Below are 10,506 nucleotides of genomic sequence, written 5' to 3'. Positions count from 1 at the left end.
CCAGTCCGAGAGGTGCAGAGGGTTGGGTCCTAGAGGATTCTGGATTTTCCTCTAAAAACAATACCGAAGCCTTGGGAGGGTTTGACCAGAAGAGAAGTATGATCTGACATAAATCTAAAAGGATATCTCTGGCTGTGCTATTAAGATCGCCTAGACTTAATAAAGGGCAGCATGCAAGCAAGACAACCATCTAAGGAGGCTACTATAATAATCTGGAGAAGACCCAACTGTGGACAGCTCAGTAGTGGTCAAATTATAGATTATTCTTAAGTAAAGCTGAGAGAACCAAGATTTCCCACCAGTCCGAGAGGTGCAGAGGGTTGGGTCCTAGAGGATTCTGGATTTTCCTCTAAAAACAATACCGAAGCCTTGGGAGGGTTTGACCAGAAGAGAAGTATGATCTGACATAAATCTAAAAGGATATCTCTGGCTGTGCTATTAAGATCGCCTAGACTTAATAAAGGGCAGCATGCAAGCAAGACAACCATCTAAGGAGGCTACTATAATAATCTGGAGAAGACCCAACTGTGGACAGCTCAGTAGTGGTCAAATTATAGATTATTCTTAAGTAAAGCTGAGAGAACCAAGATTTCCCACAAAAGCCTAATGAACAAAGTAATCCTCCAAATGAGTGATTGTTTAGCTCTGCTAAATGCTGCTGAGAGGTGAAATGAGTGAGTACTAAGAATTAACCACGAGATTTGATGATGTGGAAGCCACTAGTGAGCTTGATGAGAGCATGCTAGCATAGTGGTAGAGATTAAAGTGTGCCTGAAAGAAGTTCAAGAGAGAACAAGAGGAGAGGAATTGAAGATGGAGAATAAAACCATTTTTCCTCCAAGGAATTTTGTTCTAAAGTAGAGAGGAGAAACAGGGCAGTATCTAAAGAACAAGGTGGAGTCAAGAGATTTTATTTTTAAACAGAAGATAATGCAGAATATTAGTATTCTGATGGGAGTAAATCAACTGATGGAGAAGAGAAGATGGATGTCCTTAACTAATCAAGAGAGGATGGGATTGAGTAGACAAGCAGAGGGGTTAGCCTTGAATTAGAAGGGTCCATTAATTCATAACTGATGATGATTGATAATAAAGAAAGTGGTGTGTAAGTGTGGCGTTGAGGACCTACTCTTCCAATGTGAGCTCTAAAGCCCCATGCCAGGCTGCCTTACTCCATAGACACCATCCTTACTAATCTCTGCCTCCTGCCATCTTAACTCTCATAAAGGTATCTGCTTGCTTGGTCCTAACATATTGAATTTTTCAGGAAGGGAACAGAAAGGAAAGAGAAAACAGGAAGTGGAAGATGATGTGAGGTCCTCTTCTTATTCTTTGCATTTTCTTTATGAAATTATCATAAAAAAAAAAAAACACAAGCCGAGGGTCTTGTAAAGGAGAGAACATATTAGATGTTTAGGGAGAATAGAAAAAGTGTGAAAATTTTTATTTAGGAGAATAGAAGAGTAAAAATATAATGAAATGCAGTTGGATACTTGACCAACACTCAGAGCCCCTTAAAATTAATGATCAAGAATCTAACCAGTGAGCATGATCGTGTACTTTCCTTTTAAAGTTTTATTTTTATTTAACCTCTACACCCAGCATGGGGCTTGAACTCAAGACCCTGAGATCAAGAGTCACATGCTATTCTGACTGAGACAGCTAAGCTCCTCCTGGTACTTTTCTTTAGGCGTGTTTAAGGTACAAGTGAAGGCTTGGAGTAGGTGAAGAGTTGCAGTTAAAGAGTTGAGATTTTTCCAGACAAGTCTGATGAAGAGATAGGCAGACAATGGAGTTAAACATCTACGTAAGGTAGTTCTTGTGTTGATAAACCCTGGAGACCAAGGGTAAAGTAAGGATACAAAGAAGCAAGATGGGATCAAGAAAGCAGATAGAATTAGTGGGGTCACTCTTTGATAGATGTTTTGCTATTACTGGGGTAGTGAAGAGAGAGAATGAGTTGAAAAGATAGGAGGTAATGGTTTAAAAGTTGTTAGTGATATTTGAATTTAAAATTATAGAGAGGATATAGCTTTGGATAATGATAAATTCTTCTAAAGATAGCAATTAGCCACATGTGACTATTCAAATTTAAATATTGATTCATTAAAATTAGCTATCATGGTGAATTTGTTGAAAAAGACCACTAGCCCTGTGGGACTGGCTATATGTGTGAGTACACACAAAAGGTTAAGAATATTGTATACAAAGATTCTTCTTTTTTAAAAAAAGTAAGATTTACTTACTTATTTTAGAGAGAAAGAAAGTGTGTGTGTGTGTGTGTGTGTGTGTGTGTGTGTGAGCACCTGGGGAAGAGCAGACAGAGAGGGAAACAGAGAATCCTGAAGCAGGGCTGAGCAGGAAGCCTGGTGCAGGGCTGATCCCAGGACCCTAAGATTATGACCTCAGATGAAATCAGGACTTCACTACTTAACTGACTGAACCACCCAGGCGCCCCCATACACAAAGATTCTTGATAATCTTGAGCAAATTCTTAAAAATTCAGCATATAGAAAGTATACAGAACAGATTACAAATGAAAAGCTAATTATGGTTAAAGCAGAACAAGATGCTAAGAAATTAGAAGACTAACTTCAGGGTGGTCACTAGAATAGGTGATTCTTCAGGCTAAATATAACTAGGTCTGGCAATAAAAAATGATACAGAATAAACCATGGAACTCTTAGCAGAAGACCCTCCTGCCAACCAATGGAAAGGGCCAATACAATCTTTATTAAATGAATAGTGTATTGATGGGAAACTGATGTAATTAAATGTTCTGTTACATTAAAAAAAAATACAGTTCCTCAGTCACATCAGCCACTTTTTTAATGGTCGATAGTCACATGTGTCTGATGGCTACCATATTGGGCGGCCAGCAGACACATCAGATACAGAATCTTTCCACCATTACAGGAAGTTCTGGTAGGATAGTTATGGAGGAAGTCTGGGAGTGGGTGACGGAGATAGGTAGAGGAGTAATGTTCTAGGGAGAGAGGCCAGGGTATTAGAAGTATCATTGATTTGGATATTGAAATTATCAATAATGATCACAGGAATAGTTCTGGTGAGAGTGACAATCAGATGTCTTCACGGAATGGACTGAGAGTGACATAGGTACAGAAAGGAAGGTTAACAAGTGGTAAAGTCTGTTGGCATAAACTTTAAAGTTCAAGAGTTTTAAGAAGGAAGAGTGAACGGTGATATCTGGAAGCAGCAAGAACACCTACTCTATCTCCAGGCCCAGTGGCAGCAGAGGGGAGGAAGAAAAACAGCCATCACATGAGAGATCTGCAATTCTCTGAAGGAGAAATTCACAGAAGAAGCTGGTAATAGACTAAAAATTCACAGGGTACAGGGTTTTGATTTGGAGATCTACATAGCAATTTGGAGATGAGAAGTGATCTGGGATGATCTCCAAGCCCCAAGCTTCCTTGTAAGGGCTGATATAAATAGAGATGAAGGTCAAGTTGGGTGAAGCCTAATGGTCTCCAAGGCATATTGTTGTGCTGAGATTGCATTTGTGTGGGGTAGATATGTGGGCTTGTTCTGGGATCCTCTTTTTACTTCTGCCTGTGAAGGTATGGGTCAGGGCAGATAATTGTTGCCAGACCTCAGAACTCGTGAGGCTTTTGCCTGCTATTATTCCTAAAGAAGATATCCATCCACTCTCTGGGGAGGAAGAGGAGGCAGGGAGAGATACGAGCACCTCCTCCAGTGTAATTTCTCCCCCTCACCGTGAATGTAGAACATAGAGTTGCTCTTCTTGAGCTTGGAAAACACCATTTCCAGACTCAACAATTCTATGAGACCTCCAGGCCACCTGAAATGACTAAATCATTAGCTTTATATAGTCAGTCCATTGCTTCATACCTGTTTCCACTCAGTATACTTTTTGCATATTTACTGCATCCCAACTTTATCAGTGTCAGAAAAATTTTGTCACTTAGTAACTTTATTTTTGCCTAGATTCCTGTGATCACACAAAGACTAGAATACTCTTCAAGCACTCTACTTTGATGACTTATAAGTCTTTAAATTTTCCTGTGATTCTCACTCACTCTTTCTACAAGTATAAATTTTAGACTCCTGAGGTTACTTTGTACTGTCTTCCCTCAACCACCTTATTACTACTGTCTCTTCTCTCACTAATACATATACCTCCAAGTCCTTCTCAAGCCCCAGCTAACTAATTAATTCTTTTGTAAGTATTTATTGGTTATATACTGTATTTCAGGGAAATGAGGACAAAACAGTGAGAAAAAAAATGTAGATAATAAACTTTGTAAGGTATTTCTAAAGACAAATGGTTACTTCTATTAGCAAGACTAGGACATTCTTGCTTCTCCCTTTGTAGGAAGCACTGATATAAAGGCAGAAATGGGTACCTGAGTGTCTCAATCAGTTAATGTCAGACTCTTGATTTCAGCTCCAGTTATGATCTCAAGGTCATGGGACTGATTCCCGCCCCCCAACCCAAATTGAGCTCCACGCTCAACAAAGAGTCTGCTTGTCCCTCTCCCTCTGCTCCCCTCCCCGTGTCAACTCAAATAAATAAATAAATAAATAAATAAACTCTTTTAAAAATAATAAAGGCAGGAATGTATCAGCAGTATATACCTAAGTGGCACCTTTTAGAGAGGCATTACCAGAAAATATTTCTTACTGGACTCCCCATCCCACCCTTAACAAAGAAGGAGATTAAGCCATACAAAGACAGTGAAGACCATTGGAAGTATGAAAAAAAATGGAGAAAGATGTCCATTCTGGGGGTGGATAAGAAGTCATACATAGACAGAAGCACCTGTTTCCCCAAAGCAAAGGAACTAATTTGCCAGATTGAGAGGGAATTGTCAAATATAAATCCTTAGGATCATACTCCAGCTACCCTGATTGATCGCTATTCTTTCTTGGAGGCTTAATGCCAGGTTTCAGGGGAAGAAAATTCTTTACATAAGTCCTACTCTATATTAGGAGCATTTTCACATAAAATATCACATTTAATTCTTTGAACAGTCTTATCAAAAGCATAATTCCTATTTTAAGGATGATAAAACTAATACAGAGAGAGGTCATGTAACTTGCCTAGGGGCATACAGATAGCAAATGCAAAACTAGGATTCAAACCTTTGTAGTTTATTGTTCTTGCAAGCACATCAGAGAAAGCAGGTAGAATACAGTGGTATCTGCCCCAGCTCTCTGCCTCCTTCCCCAAAGGGTGTCAGATGTTGCTTACAAACTGGTAGGGATAAAGCCCTACAGGTTAGGTTGAGGATGCCCAGAACTGGAGAATATGGAGCAAGTAGGACTGAGCAGATTTGCTCCCCCAGCAAACCCCTGAGAAGAGGCTTTGTCTGGACCCCAAAAATCAGAAACAGCTGCCTCTCAGAGGGGATGCCAGCTTAAAAGCAAGCAGAAGGTTCTTCCTCTGAGACTTTATCAGAGTCCAAGGAAAACCCCAGAACCTGATCTGATCACTTGAGTGTTCTCAAAGAACCCAAAGGATATTCGTTGCCAAAAGCTCATTTCTTGCAATTAGTCAGAACTAAAGACAAAAACTTTTTGTAATGACCCTTGATCCATAATGGTAATATCTTCCTAGTTATTCCTTCCCTGGGAGAATCTATACCTGCTAGCTATATTCTTACTTTCTGACTATATAACTATTTGGTGCATTCCAAAGTGGGAACTGGAGATTATTTCAAAGAACACTGTCTTCATGGGTTGTTTCAATCAATGGTAGGGTGGAGTTCACTTATCTATGTCACAGGATTCAAGCAAACTTGCAAACTGGTTCAGAATGTCAAATAGGGCTTTATAGTTATTTTTTTATTCAGTACTGAAACATTCTGATTGATTTACTTCATCATAAAAGAAGTTTCTGGATACAAAATTAAGGCTGTTTTCTTAATGGGCCCTGCCTGGAGAAGTCATCTGTACTAGAGAAAGCTGCTAGGTAGGAACTTTAGAAACTGACCAGGGTGCCAATAGATTTTCCTCCTTTACTTTAAAGTGGGGATTCTAATTAGCAAAGTTTTCAAATTTCTTATTACAGGTGAGCCCAGCTTCAAGGGCTGACATTCATTAAGGATATGGACACTGTTGACAACCTACCTTTCATATTCCTTCCCACGGAAGGATCACATGGGCCACTGGAGCTGGGCTGTCCTGGCCTTGTTTGGATGTGCACGGTTGGAAAGCACACAACAGAGGTAAGAGAATTCAGTTATGATTTTTAATTCTGTAAATTAATGGATGAGGCAGTAAGTTTAAAATGAAGAGGAAAGGAAACTATATGTTAACTTTCCTAAAGTTAACATATACAGAATATAGGCCCATATTCTGTACACTAAAGGAAAGTGTGAAAAGCAGAAAATAAACTTTTATTTTGCAACCTATTGTCCTGACAAACTTTTAATATATAACTGTTTTAATCTGCTGACAGATCAGTGTCCCTTTGTAAACATATGTTAAATTTGAGTGCAAAGAGATGAACAGTAGCAATGCATCACTTAATCGCATCAAAATTTTATGTAATTGATCATGTAAAAATCAGAAGCCGATTTAGCCTTTTCTGTGGACTGTAGGGACTAAGGGTCTGTTGACCACATTTCCACTTCGCAAACAGAGCTACCCAACCAAGACCTGTTTACAAACTGCAAATGTGGTCAAACACACTGTCTTTGATATTTTATTTGCTCTTCTAGACTGACAAATTGATAACTTTGGAGTTATTGCTACAAAACTAGATACATACATAATTAGGAAAATAGAAGGAAAGGATCCATGATATGGAAATGAAAGATATCTCATATTTAGAAATTGTTGTTTTGGTGAGTAAAACAGAAGGAATGTAATAATTTCCACATTTTCCAATATTTACTCACTTTAAAGCAAGACATAGGTTTCATATTTACATGCACTTCATTATACTTATAATGTTACAATAAGGGAATTAGGAATTAAGATCCAATTGTCAGAAGCCAGAATTATGGAAATTGGTCTCCATTACAATAGGGTGAATACAGGATTTGCAGATCTTGTTTCACTTATTTCTCCTCATTCTATACTTATAATAACCATTATGCAGAGTCAAGGGATATATTCTCCTCACTTTATAAATGAAGAACAAAAGGTTCGGAACAATTTTTATGGCACAGCAATAATAACACCACACTAAGAGTTCCACCAACTGAATTTCTATTTAAATATAATGCCTTTGGTAATTCAGTTAACACCTATATGCTTCAGTTTTCTCCTTTGTAAAATCAGGAGCAGGAATTCATTTTGAAATCGATGAGGTCCTTGCAATTAAAACAAACAAACAAAAAAGAACCGGATCTCATTAAAGTCAGGCCTCCAGACTGACTCTTATCCAGATAATAAAACATCTCTGAAATCAAAAGCTAAGCTGCAGAAGATGTATAGTTCTCAGCTTTTCCCCCCTTCATTTAAGGTCATCAGAAATACACAAAACTTACAATCTAATTTAAAAATATATCTTCCTACCAAAGAAAGACACATTTTGTTCACTTGGCAAAAACCATGATCAATACTAATCTGGTAAGTTTTTGCCTAAAGTTAACATATACAGGAAATGACAACATAAACATTTTTATAAACATCACCCTGATTAAACTCACTCATTTTTTTTTTTAAAGATTTAATTTATTTATTTGACAGGGAACGATCACAAACAGGCAGAGAGAGAGAGAAGGAAGCAGGCTCCCGGCTGAGCAGAGAGCCCAATGCGGGGCTCGATCCCAGGACCCTGCAATCATGACCCGAGCCAAAAGCAGCGGCTTAACCCACTGAGCCACCCAGGCGCCCCAAACTCACTCATTATTTTGACCCAAGCAGCTAAACATATCTAAAGAACGTTTACAGCTGAAGGTGCTGGGTTGAAATTCATGTCCACTTAAAATTCGTGTCCACCTAGAATCTGAGTGTGACCTTATTTGGAAAGAAAGCATTTGTAGGTATAATCAAATTAAGATGAGGTCACACTGGGGGCACCTGGGTGACTCAGGGGGTTAAAACCTCTGCCTTCGGCTCAGGTCATGATCCGAGGGATCATGGGATCCAGACCCGCATCGGGCTCTCTGCTCAGCAGGGAACCTGCTTCCTCCTCTCTCTCTGCCTGCCTCTCTGCCTACTTGTGATCTCTGTCAAATAAATAAATAAAATCTTAAAAAAAAAAAAAAAAGATGAGGTCACACTGGATTAGGGTGGGCCCTAAATCCAATATGGCTGGTAACTTAGAAGAAAGGAGAAATTTGAGCACAGATACACACACAGGAGGAGGTAGGCCATGAGAAAATGGAGGCAGAGATTGGAGCGATACATCTACATACCAAGGAATATCAAGGATTGCCAGCAGCCATCAGTAGCTAAGGGTGAGGCATGGAATAATTTTCTCCCTCAGAAATCCCAGAACGAACCAACACTGCCAAAACCTCCGTTTTGGATTTCTGACTTCCAGGACTGCAAGAGAATAAATTGCTGTTGTTTTAAGTCACTCATGTTGTGGTACTTTGTCATGGCAGACCCAGAAAACTTATACATGGACAGTCTGACCAAGCAATATTACTAACTACTCATTTCAATTGAGCTCTCAACAGAGACCTGTAATTTTGCTCTTCAACTGTTCTATAAAATTATTTCACATCTCTTGCTTTCTCCCTCCAAACTCTCATCTCAGCTTATAACATGTTTCGTTTCTACTCAAGACAAAAGCCATGATCGGACAGGAATTCTCTCCTCACCTACCAGCAAGTATACTCTGCTGTTGTCACCAGTTTCCATATCATGGCATATACTTGACCTTCCAAAAAATGGCATGATCCCACTTTATCTTTTGAAGGTCATCCTGTGATTGTGTCCTGGATTCTGGCCATTCACACATTTCCATCCTGTCATTATTCCATCCCATGTCTCTTTCAGCTACATTCCTGTTTCTTTCCTTATCTTCGAAGCAGAAGTTTTGAGTCATCTGAGCCTGTTTCTATTTCCCTACATCACCTTCTTCACATACTCCATTTGATCATCTCTCCCCTGAATTCCATTAGAATTGCTCCTAACAAGATCACCAGCCAGTTCCATGTTGCTCCGTCCCATGTTCTTGTTTTTCTCTTTATCTTCCTGAATTTTTGAGAGCATTTCACACTTGTAGACCAGTATCACTTTCTTCAAATGGTTTTATTATGACTTAAAATGCTTTTATTAATGTCTTTGCTGGTATAGTTATTTTAATATTGGTTGTACCATGTTTTTCTGCTTTTCTTTCTCAGTCTCCTTGATGGGATCTCTCTTGTGCTGCTGACTTCTAAATGTTTGAGTGATCCAGTTTTAGATCTTCTCTTATGTTTTCAAGTGAATTAATCCAGTGCCAAGGCTTTAAAACACCATCTATAGGCTAAAGACCTAAAATATTTTATCTTCAATTCTTACTTCTCTCATAAGCTCTAGACTTATACTCAATTCCATTTGAATGTCTAATAGGACCATGTCCCAAACAGAACTCCAGATCCACCTGAAATCTTTTACTTTTAGTCTAACCCTATTTTAAACAGCAGAAACATCTACTCCATTGTTTGAGTCAAAAGCATGAGTCACTCATGAATCTCCTCTTTCTCTTACTAAGCACCACCCCCATTGCAAATTCATCACCAAGTCCTATTAGTTCTCCCTTCAAAATCTTTCAAAAATCCATCTACCTTTTCATGTTCATTTCCATGACCTTGACCCAAGCCACCATCATGTCTCATCTAGCCCACTGCCATAACAAGTTAAATTATATCCTTACTTTCTGCTCTTGTTCCCTAAAATCCATTCCCCACATAGCACCAGTTGTTGTACATGACATCTCCATGCTTGAAACTCTCTGATACCTGCTCCATTCAATTAAGTTTATAATACTCAACTCCTTACCATGGTCATACAAAACCTACTCATCTCTCTAACTTAATTTCCTATCAAGTTCACCCTCTGTCATAATGGCCCCAGCCACACTCTTTGTTTTCCCCTTTTCTCTGAACAAAGACCGCATGGTCTTTATGCTCATTTGCTCGCTTTGCCACACTTCCTGTTCCTTCTGCCTAGAGTTCTCTTGCCGTAGATCTTCATGTGGTTGAATTTTTCTCATCTTTCAGGTCTTAGTTTAGTAGTTACCATCTCCAAGATGGCTTCCCTAACCATTCAACCCCACCTGCTATAGTCCATTCTGTTTCCTTTTCTTCTAGTATGTATCACTATCTGCTTCTCTGTAATATAAGCCCCATAAAAATAATGATCATGGTTTCTTTATTTATCACTCTCTCCCCAGGACCTGACATAGATTAAGTAGACAAAAAATATTTATTGATGATATCTTATTATCTCACAAGTACTATGCCAAATACAGCTGACTTAGATACAGAGATGTTATAATTTCTTACATGTGAGACACCACATTATATTTATCTCATATTTTTTGTATCATATGTGATTTAAATTAAGAATTATGTC

The 10,506-nt window shown here is 38.7% G+C and overlaps 1 pseudogene; it reads left to right on the top strand.

The window, feature by feature from the left end:
• The first annotated feature begins 2,121 nt into the window (after nt 1-2,121).
• LOC132018705 (NADH dehydrogenase [ubiquinone] 1 alpha subcomplex subunit 5-like) lies at nt 2,122-2,746 on the top strand (annotated as a pseudogene).
• The last annotated feature ends 7,760 nt before the right edge of the window (nt 2,747-10,506 follow it).

The sequence above is a fragment of the Mustela nigripes genome, chromosome 5 (genome assembly GCF_022355385.1).
Source record: "Mustela nigripes isolate SB6536 chromosome 5, MUSNIG.SB6536, whole genome shotgun sequence".
Taxonomy (NCBI): domain Eukaryota; kingdom Metazoa; phylum Chordata; class Mammalia; order Carnivora; family Mustelidae; genus Mustela; species Mustela nigripes.
Note: the sequence above shows the minus strand (reverse complement) of the source record. Positions and strands in the feature narration are given on the sequence as shown.